Source organism: Peromyscus californicus, unplaced genomic scaffold (assembly GCF_007827085.1).
Source record: "Peromyscus californicus insignis strain IS unplaced genomic scaffold, ASM782708v3 Scaffold_3__1_contigs__length_106647218, whole genome shotgun sequence".
NCBI classification, from domain to species: domain Eukaryota; kingdom Metazoa; phylum Chordata; class Mammalia; order Rodentia; family Cricetidae; genus Peromyscus; species Peromyscus californicus.
This window is the reverse complement of record NW_026294551.1, coordinates 4,630,929-4,647,108: the sequence shown is the minus strand read 5'-3', so window position 1 is coordinate 4,647,108 and position 16,180 is coordinate 4,630,929.

The following is a 16,180-nucleotide window of genomic DNA, read 5'->3' as shown; positions in this document are numbered from 1 at the left end:
ATAAAATAAATAAAAATTAAAAAAAAAGAAAGGTGTAGAGCCTATTCTTGATATTTGAAGTAATTATAAAGAAAGTACCACTTGTGTCAAAGAAAATAATTGAAGAAAATTGGAAAATAAAATAGCAGTTTCTGCTCATGAAAAATATAAAAATTTTTGTGATGCCGGGTGGTGGTGGTGGTGGTGGTGGTGGTGGTGGTGGTGGTGGTGGTGGTGGTGGAGGTGGTGGAGGTGGTGGTGGTGGTGGTGGTGGTGGTGGTGGTGGTGGTGCACACCTTTAATCCCAGCACTCGGGGTGTGTGTAGGGGGCAGAGGTAGGCAGATCTCTGAGTTTGAGGCCAGCCTAGTCTACATAACAAGTTCTAAACCAGCCAGGGTTACTTAGTGAGTTTCTGTCTCAAGAGTGAGTGAGTGAGTGAGTGAGTGAGTGCGTGCGTGCGTGCGTGCGTGCGTGCGTGCATGCATGCGTACATATGCCTGTAAGGAGCTGGAGAGGCAGCTTAGAGGTTAAGAGCAAGAGGACCCGGGTTTGATTTTCGGCACCCACATGACCCCATCTTTAACTCTAGTCCCAAGAGATCTGACACCCTCTTCTGGCCTCTCTGGATACTGCACAGGTCCATCCATAGGCATACATGCACACAAAATACCCATACACATAAAAATAACAATTAACATGAAAACATTTAAATTCCTACCCCCGTAGCTGGAGTTACAGGCATTTGTAAGCCATCTGGTGTAGTTGCTAGGAACTAAACCCTTGTCCTCTGTAAGAACAGCACATGTTCTTAACCACTGAGCCCTCTCTCCAGTCCAGTGATCATAGCATTCTTGAGTCTGTAAATCAGGATGGTGGTTTACTATGTCCCTGTGACCTCATGCTAGGTAGAAGTGTCTTAACAGCTATTTATTCTGTCATTCCATCATTCAACCTCAGAATGTCTCCTCTGCACCTGTCTGTCCCTGCATTTACTCTCACTGGGGTTTACTGCTGAACTTTCAGCCACTGTCCCATTAGAAACACATTTCCCTCCAGCCTTTGCTTTGTTTTGCTTTTGTCTGAGTATTTGTAGAGCTCAAGATTCAGTAATAATTAGCATCTTAACTCAGACTTTCCAGTGTACATTTCACATTGGAATCAACTCACTCATTGGGTACTGCATATTTAAATTTTATTTAATGGTACATGTGTGTGGAGATAAATGACAGTGATGTAGTAACATTTATTTTTGAGTAAAATTTTAATTGCATTTTATTTAGCTTTTTTTTTATGTATGCATGCATACTGCAGCATTCAGGTAAGAGGTCAGAGGATGACTGGCTTTTGGGGGTCAGTTCTTTCCTTCCACCAGGTGGGTTTCTGGGACTTAATGTGGTCCCAGGCTTTGTAGTAGTCCACCTGTACCTACTTAGCCATCTTGCTGGCCCAGGAAGTTTTTGATAATTTTTTTTTTCTAGACAGGGTGTCATGTCAGCCAGATTGGCCTTGAATTCACTATGTAACAGAGGACCATTTTTTATTTGTGCTAGGGATTAAACCCAAGGCTTTATGCATTCTAGCAAATGTTTTACCAACTGAGCTACAGCTACAGCCCAAGTTTTTATACCTCAGAGACATAAAGTTGTATAGATGTAAAATGTTGAAATCTCATTCAGGACTCCATTGTTTGAATGGCTGTGTTGACTGGCTCCTTGAGGACAGGAACCAGACCTTCAAGAGGCACAGTGCAGTCAGTCTCAGAAAGGCAAACAGAGGACCAACTTACCCCCTCATCTGTGGCTTTAGTACAGTGCTATTTCATTGCCTTAAAAAGGATACCTTGGCAGTAGAGGAATCACAAGTGGTACTGAGTGGGCATTAGGGAGCTGGTCACAGTGCTGTTGGTGAGCAGCAGGATCTGGAGCCCTAGGTACTGTGTAGAGCCCAAACTAGTTCTGTGCAATGAAGATTGTCACTTCACCTTTAATTTTTTTTTTTAACCTATGGAAGAAACTTGAAGTCTGACTCTTGTGCATGCTTTTGTATGTGTGATGAACAGAGAAGATGTACTTTTGTCTGAATCATCGTCGTCGTCTTCTTCTTCTTCTTCTTCTTCCTCCTCCTCCTCCTCCTCCTCCTCCTCCTCCTCCTCCTCCTCCTTCTTCTTCTTCTTCTTCTTCTTCTTCTTCTTCAGATTTATTTATTTATTATGTATACAGTGTTCTGTCTTCATGCTGCCTGTATACCAGAAGAGGGCACCAGATCTCATTACAGATGGTTGTGAGCCACCATGTGGGTGCTGGGAATTGAACTCAAGACCCTCTGGAAGAACAGCCTGTGCTCTTAACCTCTGAGTCATCTCTCCAGCCCTGTCTGGATCTTTCTTAAAGCTCCTCACTTATATCAATGTCACTTAGGAAAGTTTAGTCATAGTGACGGTTTAAACTTCTTAATTGCAATTAGGAGAACCTGAAGCGTTAGACTTTGTTCACTATGGTGCCACTGGAGAAAGGGAACTGAGCAGCCCACGTTTATTTGTTGCTTTCTTGTGAATGTGATGTGACCAGCTGATAATATGTGAATTTTATGAGAATAACAGGGAACATTTGCTTTTTTGTGTTGTTGTCAGTCACATGGTTCCTGAAACCTCACATACTCCAGCATTAAAGTTGTCACTTTCAGGCGGTGATTTCCAGACAGGAATCTGAGGAGCAGAAACAGCAGTTGGGGGCAGGAAACACTCTTTACAAAGTGAGAAATTCTCTGGTCTCATTTGGTCCAATAAAGAGTATATGGCTTTGTTTGCTGAACAAATGACTAAAGACCAAATTTCATTATTTCTTGCATCCTCTAGATCAGTGGTTCTCAGCCTTCCTAATGCTTTACCCCTTTAATACAGTGACCCCCCCACCATAAAATTATTTTCGTTGCTACTTCATAACTGTAATTTTGTTACTATTATAAATCATAATGAACATTTCTGATATGCAGGATACTCGATAATGTGACCCCTGTAAAAGGGTCATTTAACCCAAAGGGGGTTGCAACCTACAGGCTGAGAACAGCTGCTCTAAATCTCTTCAGACTTTTTTCTCCTCTGATCTGAATCTGATGCATAATTGAAAATATAAAATAAATTAATAATTTTTAAAAGATTTTATTTATTATGTATACAGTGTTCTGTGTGTATGCTTGCACACCAGAAGAGGGCACCAGATCTCATTATAGATGGTTTTGAGCCACCATGTGGTTGCTGGGAATTGAACTCAGGACCTCTAGAAGAGCAGCCAGCGCACTTAACCACTGAGCCATCTCTCCAGCCCCATAAATTAATAATTTTAACAAGTGTTTTTCAAATATTTTCTGAGAGTTTTGGTTTGGTTTGGTTTTGGTTTTTCAAGGCGAGGTTTCTCTCTGTAGCCCTGGGTGTGTAGCATGAATCTTAAAAGTTCTTATTAATAAAATCAAACCCGAGGCCAGTTATTGTGGTAAATGCTGGAAGGTCAGAGTACCAGAACAAGCCACAGCTATCTCACCTTGCCAATTCCTCTGTTGGTCCTGTTTCCTCAGACTGGAAGCTTCTGTGTCCTCATCCCAATGGCTCTCAGCTGAACTGCTGCTAGAAGTCTGAAAGCTTAACCAGCCAAAATGCTTCTAGTTTCTGGTCCTCACGTCTTATAAACCTTTCTGCTTTCTACCACCACTCCCTGGGATTAAAGGCTGCTTTCTGGGATTAAAGGCGTGAGTCACCATGCCTGGCTGTTTCCAATGAGGCCTTGAACTCCCAGAGATCCAGAGGAAGTTCTGTCTCTGGAATGCTAGGATTAAAGGCGTGTGCTAACATTTTCTAGCCTAAGTATCTTGTGGCTTTTCTGTTCTCTGACCCCAGATAAGTTTATTAAGGTACACAATATTTTGGGGAACACAATACCACACTGGTTGTCTTAGAACACACTCTGTAGGCCAGGCTGGCTTCGAACTCACAAAGATCCACCTGCCTCTGCCTCCCGAGTGCTGGGATTAAAGGAGTGCGCCACCAACGCCTGGCTTTCTGAGAGTTTTTATATTTCACATTTCAATGGGAACTATCAGTAAATATTTTTAGTAGTAATGGTTTTCTTTCCTGCTGTTACAATTAGTCACAGAAACCTTTTATATTTGTTAAATTTCATTATAGAAACTATTAGCTAAATATTTATCAACTGTGCTGAGCATATACCTTTCTTATTTTGAAGGCAAGCCCTCAGCAATAGACGTTTGTAGATAAAGGAACAGGATGGAGGGTGGTTATCATCTCTTTTTATATTTGATTTTTCCTTTGCAGAGATTGTCATCAAGCTATTTCTGCCCAGGTCTTGTCTGCCTCCTGCCTCTCCCAAATTAGAATCCAGCTTGAGCATGCGTTAGCTTAATGACTCCTGAAGCTGAGTGTCGGTGTTAACAGCCCTCTAGTTCACAGAATTGCAGGGGCTTTGAACAGGAAGGTCCCCTGGAGACAGATGACTGGTGTCTAGTTCGGTGTTGATGGCTTGCTGCAGGCTTGCTTCATCACTTCAGTGCTGGCCTGAGGCTCTGGTGCTAGGCTTTGTCCTCTCTTTCACAGCCATGAAGGGTGAGCCTTTCCTAAACCCACGTGTATCCTCAGTTTTAGGGCATAGAAATGACAAATTCACAGTGCTGCTTTCACTCTGCCTGTTGGTCTGAGATTCCAGTTTTATGTGATGGTAGTTCAATTCAGTTTATAGCTTTGTACTCTGACTTAATTTATTCCTTATTTAAACACATCTGTGAATTTGTTTATTGGTGTGATAGTATTTTTAAACTCTCAGTTTATTGGCAGGCTTTGAAATAAGCTGTCATTTGAAGGTTTCTCTATCAGTTAAGAGAAAACAAACAAGCGTGTAATCATGTGAGCAAGGCAGACAAGCCTGAAGAGTCCTTAAGTGTATCAAGGGTTAGAGTAGTGGGGAAGATGAGCTGGGCATCCTTTAAGAGTCCCCAGACCTGAGACCCCCCACATCACTGGAAAAGGCATGGCAAAGAAGTCCCTGAGGTGCTTGCCATGTGGATCCAACTTGCCAGAAAGCTACAGTCCACTATGAAAGTAGTCCCTGGGAGCCCCTCTGCAGTGTGCTTGCAAGAACCTGCCTTGGAGCACCCAGCTGGGAGGTAAACTTGTCTATTTCTCTCCAGCGCCCTCTGCCAGAGAAGCTGGACATCGTGCCAGCTGGTGAAGGAAAAGTAGTTAAATGTCACAGATCATTTTCACAGAGCAGGCAAGAGGCAGAAGTTGGCACTGTGGGCAGTAAATGAATAACCAGCCAGTTCCTCACCTCCAAACACCTCAGCAGCTGGAAGTGCTGTTCATGAAGTATATAGTACATGTTGTCAGATTTCCCAGCAAGCAGTGAGATCCTGTCATTGTTAATAACCAGCCGCTGTAGCATGAGCAGTTGGATGAGCCAGCAGAGGCTATTGGCTCTCAAAAATTCATTAGGAGTTTCCTTTCTATTACTTTAAAACATCTTCGAAAATGGAGTGCTGTTAAAATTATACTGTGATTTTAAAATTTGAGACTAGAGGCCTGGTGTGATAGTACACACAGTTAATCCCAACACTAAGGAGGCAGAGGCAGGTGACTGTCTGTGAGTTCGAGGCCAACATAGTCTACATAGTGAGTTATAGGACAGCCAGAACTACATAATAGAGAGACCCTGCCTCAAAATTAAATGAACAAATAAGTGAAAAGTGAGACTACCTTGAACTTAATTGTGAAATAAAAAACATTCACAAAAGCCAGGCATGGTGACAGGAGGATCAGGAGTTTGAGGCCAGCCAGGACTATAGGAGAATCTGTTCCACAAAAACAACAAAACAAATAAATGTCACCCAGCCTGGGTAGATGGCTGTCAGTGCTTGTCCTAAAAGAATGGGACCTGAGTTCAGATCCCCAGCATCCACAGAAAAGGAAGGCATAGTGGCCTGCATCTATAATTCTGCCAGAGGAGAGACAGGTAGGTCCTTGGGGCTTGCTGGCTAGCCAGTCTAGGCAATCAGTCTAGTGAGCTCCAAATTCAGTGAGAGACCCTATCTCAAAAAACAAAAAACGAGGGCTGGTGAGATGGCTCAGTGGTTAAGAGCATTGGCTGTTCTTCCGGAGGTCCTGAGTTCAATTTCCAGCAACCACATGGTGGCTCACAACCATCTGTAATGAGATCTGGTGCCCTCTTCTGGCCTGCAGACATACATGCTGGCAGGATACTGTATGCTTAATAAATAAATAAATCTTAAAAAATAAAATAAAATAAAACGTATGAAACAAAAACTTTATATATAAACTGTAAAATGACTTAAAAAAAACGAAGAAGGTAGAAAAGAATTGAAGACAGCATCTCTGACCTTCACACATGTATGCACAGAGTTGGGCATGTCAATATAGTAATGCCAAGGTAACTTTTTAGTAGTCAGAAGGTTTACTGAATGAGATTGATTTTAAGGCAAATTGTAGTTAATGATGGTGCATCGGGTCAGTACTTAGTCTTCCTGGGCAAGCCTACATTAAAGATATGGACAGTTGATAACACTTTTTAGGATTCTTAAGTTACATGTGATAGAAAATAACAGTCATTTAGGGGAGAACAAAAATGAACTTTGGTCAGGTAAAAGTAGCTGCAAGAACTGCCCAGACAAGAAACCAACAGCTACCCAGAGAACTTGAGCAGCTGCCCCTGGTGAACAGGGGACCGCTCGTAATGCAAATATACTCCCAGCCAAGTGCTGCCTCCCCTCCCATCTTAACTGCCTGGTGTAGCTCAAGCTCTTCCCTAGCTTAGAGAGCAGCCTCTGGGCACTGGGCTCAGGAATGTGTTCTGCCTTAGGCCACGCCCATACAGGCTGAGTTCAGCTTTCTGTTTCTTGGCTTCTCTTCCTCAGTGTTGTCTTCATTTTGAGATCTCTGGCTGAGAGAAGCCTACTCCAGCTTTCAGTCTGTAGTTCTGGATATTCCTTATGTCAAACCATCCCTGAGTCCGAGCACTGTGGCCCAGGTAATATGCTGCCTACTAATTAGCTACATAAACAATGCTTCCCTGAAGCTACTGCCTCTCTAGGACCTTGGATTGAAGTAGCTCTGTAAAGGAAATTGAGGTACAGTTACCAGTGGGGAAGGAAAGGGTGTGCTATGTGTAGGTGATCACCATATTTTACAGAAGAAAGCCAGCAAGTGTGAAAACCAGTTGTTGTGCGGTTAAAAGAAAGAAAAAAAGCTACACAACAGAAGATCACATAGAACATAGAACTCCTGTGAGACTAATTGGTGGCCAGAAGACAAATCTCAGAGATGCGTGTCCAAGGTGGGCAGTAGGGGGCATTGTTTCTTAAGTGGGATAAATTGAGGGTTGCTGCTGGGATCTATCTTGCTTTGTTGAGGCCATAGAGGTAAATCTTTTTAGTAGTAAACCTTTTTTTTTTTAATTTAATAATTTATTTTACATCCTGACTGCAGCCTCCCCTCCCTTCCTTCCTCCCGCCCCTCCTCCTTATTCTCTCAGAAAGGGGCGGGCCTCCCGTGGGCATCAGCAAAGCATAGCAAGTGCTGTGAACAAGCACCTCCCCCTGTATTTAGGCTGGGCAAGGCAATCCAGCATGAGGAGTAAGTTCCCAAGAGCCAGCCAAAGCACCAAGGACAGCCCTGCTTCTACTGCCAGGAGACCCATAAGTAGACCAAGCTACACAAACTGTCACGTATATGCAGAGGGCCTAGGTCTGTCCCATGCAGGCTCCCTGGTTGGTTCAGACTCTGTGAGCTCCCATGAACCAGGCAAGCTATTTCTGTAGATTTTTCTCAGATCTCTCTCTCTCTCTCTCTCTCTCTCTCTCTCTCTCTCTCTCTCTCTCTCTCTCTCTCTCTCTCTCTCTCTCTGTCTCTCTCTCTCTCTCTCTCTCACACACACACACACACACACACACACACACAGACTCCAAAAAATTCCTCTTCCCTTTCCTCAGCAGGACTCCCCGAGGTCTGACCAATGTTTGTTTGGCTATGGGTCTCTGAATCTGCCTCCATCAGTCACTGGATGAAGGCTCTCTGATGACAGGGTAGTCACCAATTCAATCATAGATGACCAGTTCAGGCTATGCATCCACTGCAGCCAGGAATTTTAGCTGGGGCCATCCTTGTAGACTTGTGGAAATTTTCTCTTACATCAGGTTTCTACCCAACTCCATAAAACCCCCCTTTCCAGTCATCTCTCTCAGCACTCTCCCCCTCTGCTCACCCCTCAACCCGATCCCTCAAGTTCCCATCCCTCCCCCACGCCCACCCCGTCCAACCACGAGATCTCTTCTATTTCTCTTTCCCAAGAAGATCCATGTGCCCGCCCACGCCCCCCTTGGGCCCTCCTTGTTACCTAGCCTCTCTGGGTCTGTGGATTGTAGCAATGTTATCCTTTATTTTTATTTTTATTTTTTTTTGGTTTTTCGAGACAGGGTTTCTCTGTGTAGCTTTGTGCCTTTCCTGGAACTCACTTGGTAGCCCAGGCTGGCCTCGAACTCACAGAGATCCGCCTGGCTCTGCCTCCCGAGTGCTGGGATTAAAGGCGTGCGCCACCACCGCCCGGCATTATCCTTTATTTTATAGCTAATATTCACTTATGAATGAGTACATACCATGTTTATCTTTCTGGTTCTGACTTACCTCATCCAGGATGATTTTTTCTAGATCCATCCATTTGCCTTCAAATTTCCTGATGTCATTGTTTTTAACAGCTGAGTAATACTCCATTGTGTAAATGTACCACATTTTCTTTATCCGTTCTTCAGTTGAGGGGCATGTAACTAGAGTTTTCCTGCCTGGCCCACAGTCAGGACAAATCTCTCTCACCCGCCAGTCCCGCAGCCACTCAGACCCAACCAAGTAAACACAGAGACTTATATTGCTTACAAACTGTATGGCCATACCAGGCTTCTTGCTAACTGTTCTTACAGCTTAAATTAATCCATTTCTATAAATCTATATTTTGCCACGTGGCCCGTGGCTTACCGGCATCTTCACATGCTGTTTGTCATGGCGGCGGCTGTCAGTGTCTCTGACTCAGCTTTCCACTTCCCAGAATTATTCTCCTCCTTGTCCTGCCTATACTTCCTCCTGCCTGACTACTGGCCAATCAGTGTTTTATTTACTAACCAATCAGAGCAACACATTTGCCATACAGAACATCTCACAGCACTTCCCCTTTTCTTTTCTTTTTCTTTTTTTCCAAAAAGGAAGGTTTTAACCTTAACAAAGTAAAATTACATATAATTTGGGAATTTGGGCGTAGCTTCTCTTACTACTTCCTGCTGGAGGGGGGCGCTGTATCTTATGGGGACACGAAGAAAATTTTAGAATTATGGAATAGTCCATGAGGCTGTATTGTCTGAGCCAGTTGCCTTCAAACCATTCTGGATGTTGGATCATCTGGGCCATGGTGTCATTGGAGACCTTTCAGGGGGTCTTGGCTGGTCAAACCTGATGTATCTTAATCTGGAACAAATCCATAGCCTCTTGCTTTCTGTGGAAACAAAAGCAGAGCCTCCTTTCCAAGGCAACACATCCTTACATCCAAATTTTGAAGTCAAGGTATCTTTAAAATATACCTATTGGTTTAACTCAACATCTTTTACGATCAAATGTTTTTCTGCAGTTAAAAGACAGCACAATCCAGATTCTCTGTGTAATATTCATCTTTACGTGGCTTATTTTTTATATTAATTTTACTGTCTCTTTAAAGACTTTATTTTTTAAAACTATGTATTTGTTTCTATAACTGTATATATCACCTTTTTTGTCTCTTTCAAGCCTACGTATATTTTACACACATTGTAAACTATTACATCTGAATCTGTCTTATTGTGAATTTATTGCTTTAAACTGCAGCATTTGTAAGACTGAACCGGCGCTGATGTATGAAGCTGCTGGCTCCGCCCACCTCAGCTTCCCTACATGGCGGTGGTACGTTTACCGCCAGCTCTGGAAGCTATCATGGGTCTATGCTTTTATCCAAGCAGCGTGTAGCCCAGAAACTTCTTCTTTTGTTTTGTACTAGCAAAGGCTAAATCCACCACGCAGCTTAATGTGCCACTTGCAGAGGCCTCTTTCTATTACAAATAAAGCCGCTATGAACATAGGTGAGCAAGTGTCCCATAGTAGTAAATCTTAACAACTGAATCGTGGAGCTAAAGCCCATCTTAGCACCAAATGGCAGTAGTCCAGGGTTCCTTTGGAAAGTTGGAGGCCACTGCTCAGATCTCTGACTCTTCTCTATATTCCAAAGTAAAAGTCACAGTTGGGTCCAGACCAGACCTTACATTCAGTGAGCATAGACTCCAGGATCAGCTCAGCACTCCAGGCCTCCGTTCAGTACCTGGGGCCTGGGTCATTTGGCAATGTGGAGTGGGTGTGAGATTTGGAGGGGTGTTGACCTTGCACTGCACTTCTCACATCCTTGTTGTGCTGTTGTGTCCACTGTATCCAATGGAACCGGGGGTAAGCCTCAGGCTATGACAGCTAGTACCAGAACTGGGAGAATCCCTTTCCATAGCTGTTTCCTCCCTGGCATCACTCCACCCCACCTAGCTCCCTCAAGCCCCTTCTACTCTTCCCCTGAAACCACTTTAGCTGCCTGGGCCACCCCTACTACAGCACAGTTCTACGTCAACCTATACCCTGGTCAGAATTTGAGAGAAGAGAGAGATGAGAAAGTTACCTTCATACAGGTTGAGTTCCTAAATTTCCGCTCCTCCTTGGGGAGTCCACATAGTTGTGCTTATTCCTCACTGTTTGTATTTTGTTATTTTATTATACTTTGTCTGGTGTCACTGTAAATCAGCAAGAGAGTGAGTCTGTAGTGGGCTTGCTCTCTTTTTGGTCAGTCTCAGAAGTTCTAACTCATTGTGTTACTTCTTTATGCTGGCTAACAAGTTTATGAGCTTGGTGGCTTACAGCAATACCTGTTCAGTGTTTCACAGCTTCTGAGGGTTAAGGACCTATAGTTAAGGCAGGGCTGGGTTTTTCCCTGAAGGCTCCTGTGGGGAAAGGTCAGCCCTCAGTCTTCCTCAGGCCATAGTTGGGCAAAATTCAGTTCCTTGCAATAATAAGATTAACAGTAAGTTGAGTCTTTAAAGCCCCTAATCAAGAGGAAGACATCTGCTAGAACCAAGTTTCTATCACATAGTGAGTGAGGAGAGTGACATAGACCTTTGCTATATTCTGATGGTTAGAAGAAAGTCACAGGGTGTCCCTCCTACACTCAAGAGGAAGAGTCTGTCAGCTTTGTTACCCTTAGATCCTCAGAGGAGATGCTTCCTCACCTTCTGGTCCTGTCCTTCAGAATCGTTTAGTGCATGGGTCCTCACCCCTACTTTTAGGGTGTCATGCCAAGTGACCCAAGAGCTCTACATCCATACTCTGTGCTAGTGACTGGACATTTCTGTGGAACCCAATCCTGTGGCTCTCACTCCCAGAACTATGGATAGTGTATCAAGTACTAAATGTTGCTCAGGCCATGCTGGGGCTTTGCGGTCAGATTTTCCGTCTTGACTGTCTTGACCCATTCTCTCAGAAGCTGCACTGCCCTCAGAATCTAGCAGGAACTCCTGAACACAGCAGGTAACATAAATTGAATATAGTGAGAACCTTAAATATCTGTGGTGGCTGGACAAGATGCATTTTCTCCCCCCTTCTCATTTACCAGCCCCTCCTAACCTAAACACTGCAAGCAAAGTCTTCCTGAATTAGCCAGATTGATTGATTGATTTTAATTTTTGTTTTTTGAGGCAGTGTTTCTCTGTGTAGCCCTGGCTGTCCTGGAACTCCCTCTGTAGCCCAGAATGGCCTCAAACTCAGAGGTCTGCCCCCCACCCCCATTAAAGGTGTGTGCCACCACCACCCAACTACCCAGATTTCTAAATGATGATATACCCTCTGTCACTTACAGAATGCGCTAGATAATGCTTTGGATGAGATGAGCTTGGAGTACAGCCTGGTTAATCCCAGGATGTGGGTTCTTGTGTGCCTTGCAGATGAAACTCAGGATGAGAAATGGTTTTGATTTCAGGTAGCTAACCCCCAGAGGCAAATACAAACCCCAGTCCTTTTATTGACTCCTACTTTATAAATACAGGGAATAATCAACTAACAAAAAGTCAAGAAATCTGGAGCATTTCCTGTCTAGATTGGTTTTGCATTTAGTAGCTGAGTTCCCAGCCTGCCACATAATTTCTTTTGTCTTTTAAGACATTGTTTCTCTGGGGAAATGTGGTTTCAGACAGCTGACATGCGGCCCACAGAGCCTTGTGAAGAAGCTCTTCCTTCCCTCCCTTCAGGCTGCAGCTTCCAGAATGTGAATATTGGCCTTTCCCACCCTCCGATTCCATGACTGTTAGACTGTTTGAGAATAAAAGAAACGCATGTATCGACATCCCAGACGCTAGCTCAGGCCAGAGCCCTCCTCGTGCTCCCACCACCCACCAAAATGTGTCTCACAGGTGCTTCATGTCCAGCCTGGCCCCAGCCTTAGCCCTGTAGCACGTTTCCTCCTTACCTAGTTCCCGCTACAGAAACAGAAGCTGCACTGCCAATCAAAAGCAATGCTGTTTTCTTTAAGAGAAGCTGGGCAGGGGAGCAAGAGTTCCTTTGTAGTAACAGTAAGCTGAAAATAGAGTGAGCATGTATGAATGGAGGAATGATTGAGTGCATTATGATAACATTCACACCACAGTATATTAAGGAGCCATTAAAAAGAGTAGGTTTGACTGTCAGCTGAGGGTGGGGAACTTCTTCACCATAGGCGTACAATAAGACAAGAAAGATGTAAAATGGAATGTGTAACAGGGTCCCAGTTTTATAAAACAAAAATTAAATCAAATCCTTTGTAAAAACACAGATGGATGGAGACTTGGTAGTTGGTGTGGGCTGTCTGGAAGTAGGGGAAATACACAAGAGAATGGAGAATATAGACAGAGTAAAAAGGATGAGTTATGGTGGGTCAAGGAGATCAGAAACAAAGGTGCCTCTACCTCCAAAAAAAAGCTAGATGTAGTGGCTCATGCCTTTAATCCTAGCACTAGGGAGGCAGAAGCAGGCTACCTCTGATCTCAGTTTGAGGATAGCCTGGCCTCCATAGCAAGTTCCCAACTAGCCTGGGTTACATAGTGAGTTTCTATCTATAAAATAAAAATTAGAAATAAATAAGTGAAATTCTAGGACTGTGGAGCTGGCTCAGTGTGTGTGTGTGGGGGGGGGGGGGGGGGGGGGGGTTGGCATAGGGGAGCCTGCCTGTAATTCCAGAAAATTACTGGAGCAAGAAGAGCAAGCTGGAGAGCCAGGCTAGCCAAACCAGTGAGCTCCAGGTTCACCATAGCAGGTGGAAAAATTGAGGAAGACCCCTTCCTCAGCCTCCAGAAGCGTGCACATGTGCATGTGATGAGCCTACACACACTAAAACATGTTGAGAACACCGACTTAGTCCTTATTTAATCAGTACATGCTAGCATTTTACAAAACTATCCCATAGGTCCAGAAACTTTCCAAATTCAAGTTTATAATATTACTAATCCCACAAGACAGATAGTAACTTACTAATTATTACTTGATCATATCAGAAAAGAATATGTACTCATGGAAGATTTTGTCCTTTGTAAGCTTTAGCTGAGATTAGAAACCAAAAAAAAAAAAAAAAAAAGAAAGAGAAGAAAAGCTTTAAATGGTTCTAGATTTTTCTTGGGGCCATAGATATAGGAGAGGGGCCTACCACCAGGACACCAACAGCCCAGAAGACAGGAAACTAGTTCCCTTGGCTATCTTGAAGGCCTGCACCTCAGGCCTGCAGGTGTTTTCTCTGCTACCCTGACTGTCAGGCAGAGAACAGTGCTAATGACAGTGACCTGCAAGAGTCATTTAGATGTGTGCATTACCTTGTTTGTGGCTATAACTCCAGAGCGCATGCAAAGCTGTTGGCCAGAGGTGTGTGTTACATGAATCAGTCCCCCCTCCTTAGTCTGCTGCCTCCCTGAACTAGTAGCATGTTTTTCATTGGTAATGTCCTTCTTGTGATACTGGGTTAGTGAACATAAAAGATGATACTGAGATTTTAGTCTCTTAAGGAAGTAATGACAGCAGCTTGGAAGGACGTGGGATAGTCAGGAAATAGAAGTTTCCATGAGGATCAAGACCAGACACAGTAGAAATAGGAATAAGGAATAGGGAGTTAGAGCTGGGTACAGGACAGTGCGGGACAACTCCAGCAATGGGGCAGTTCTGAGTGGCTACAGTCTTGTACCTAATACTAGATGAAATGCATGGTAACCATAATAAATCTTCTCGTGCACACAAAGCTCCTCAGTTTAGAAGAGAAATGTGATTTTGTAGGAAACAGAGACAGCCTTCCTATCTGCAGCTGGAAAAGAGCAGGTTTTACATCTGTAAAACAATGGCAAGGTGTTGTGGGAACACAGCATTCAAGAAAGTGGAAAGTTGCCTAAATTTGGAGGACCTAGGAAAGCCAAACACACACACACACACACACACACACACACTACACACACTACACACACTACACACAATAGTAGAAAATAACTTTTTTTGGGGGGGGCACCCCAGCGTTCCAGACAGGGTTTCACTGTGTAACTAACTCATTTGTAGACCAGGCTGGCCTCAGACTCACAGAGATCCACCTGCCTCTGCCTCCCGAGTGCTGGGATTAAAGGCGTGCGCCGCCGCCGCCGCCGCCGCCGCCGCCGCCGCCACCACCACCACCACCACCACCACCACCACCACCACCACCACCACCCGGCTTAGAAAATAACTTTTTAAAATGGAAAATTATACATTGTCAGTCCAAGACCATCCAAGAGGTTCAGTATGCTCTTTAGAAAACTGAAGGAGAGATGGACATTGTGGTGTACACTTGTATTCCTCAACATGTAGGAGGCTGAGAGAGGATAATGGCAAGATTGATGCCAGCTTGAATTATACAGTGAAATCCATTCCCAAGAAAAAAATGAAGAAAACGAAAGAAAGATACTTCCAGTAAGCCAGCACAGAGCATGTGGTAGTTCATGCCTATAATTCCAGCACCCAAGATGCTGAGACAAGGAGGTTGTACGTTCCAGGCTGGCTGAAGCTATATAACAAGACCTTATCTCAGTAATTAAAAGTCTGGCCATGTAGCTTGACTGTGGAGAACTTGCTCAGTGTGCCAGGATCTGGATTTTTTTGTTTGTTGTGGTTTTTGGTTTTTTGAGACAGGGTCTCATTAAGTAATTCTGGTTGTCTTGGAACTCATTTTATAGACCAGGCTGACCTTGAACTCACAGAGATCCTCCTGCCTCTGCCTCTGCCAGGATTAAAGGTGTGCAGCACTACACACACACACACACACACACACACACACACACACACACACACACACACACACACACACACACACAAGAAATACAGAGCTGAAAACAAATTTACCTGCCTTGAAAACATCCATCTGCCAATGCTAAGCATGGATAGCGAGCACAGACACCACTGAGGGTGTATACTCATGACGTTTCAGAACCTAGGTGTGGGAGACACATATGTATCTGCAGAAAAGCATGGGACCTGAAAAGGATTTTCTATTCAGTGGCATGGTCCTTCTGACAAGGACTGTGTGCTGAGATGCAGCAGCATGGTGCCTTCAAATCAGTTCACAACCTGACATATTAGACCAGCCAGATCACCAATCTAACAAAAAGGAAGCTTGCACAGTTTCTAGAGATTCACTTCTACATATCTTTTTTTCTTTTAAAAAAATGTTCCCTTTATTTGTATTTTATGTATATAGGTGTTTTGCCTGTATATTTGTCCATGCACCATGTGCATGCAGTAGCCACAAAGGCCAGAAGAAGGTGTCAGATTCTCTGGGACTGGAGTTACAGGCAGTTATGAGTTTGTGCTGAGAATAAAACCTGGGTCGTTGTTAAAATAGTCAGTGCTCTTAACTGCTGAGCCATCTCTCCAGCCCTACCCAAGACAGGGTCCCACTATGCAGCCCTGGCTGTCCTGAAACTCACTATACATAGACCAGACTGACCTTGAACTCACAGAGAACCACCTGCCTCTGCCTCCTGAGTAGTGGTATTAAAGGCGTGCACCACCATGCCTGGCTTACATGAACCCTTTCTTAAAGA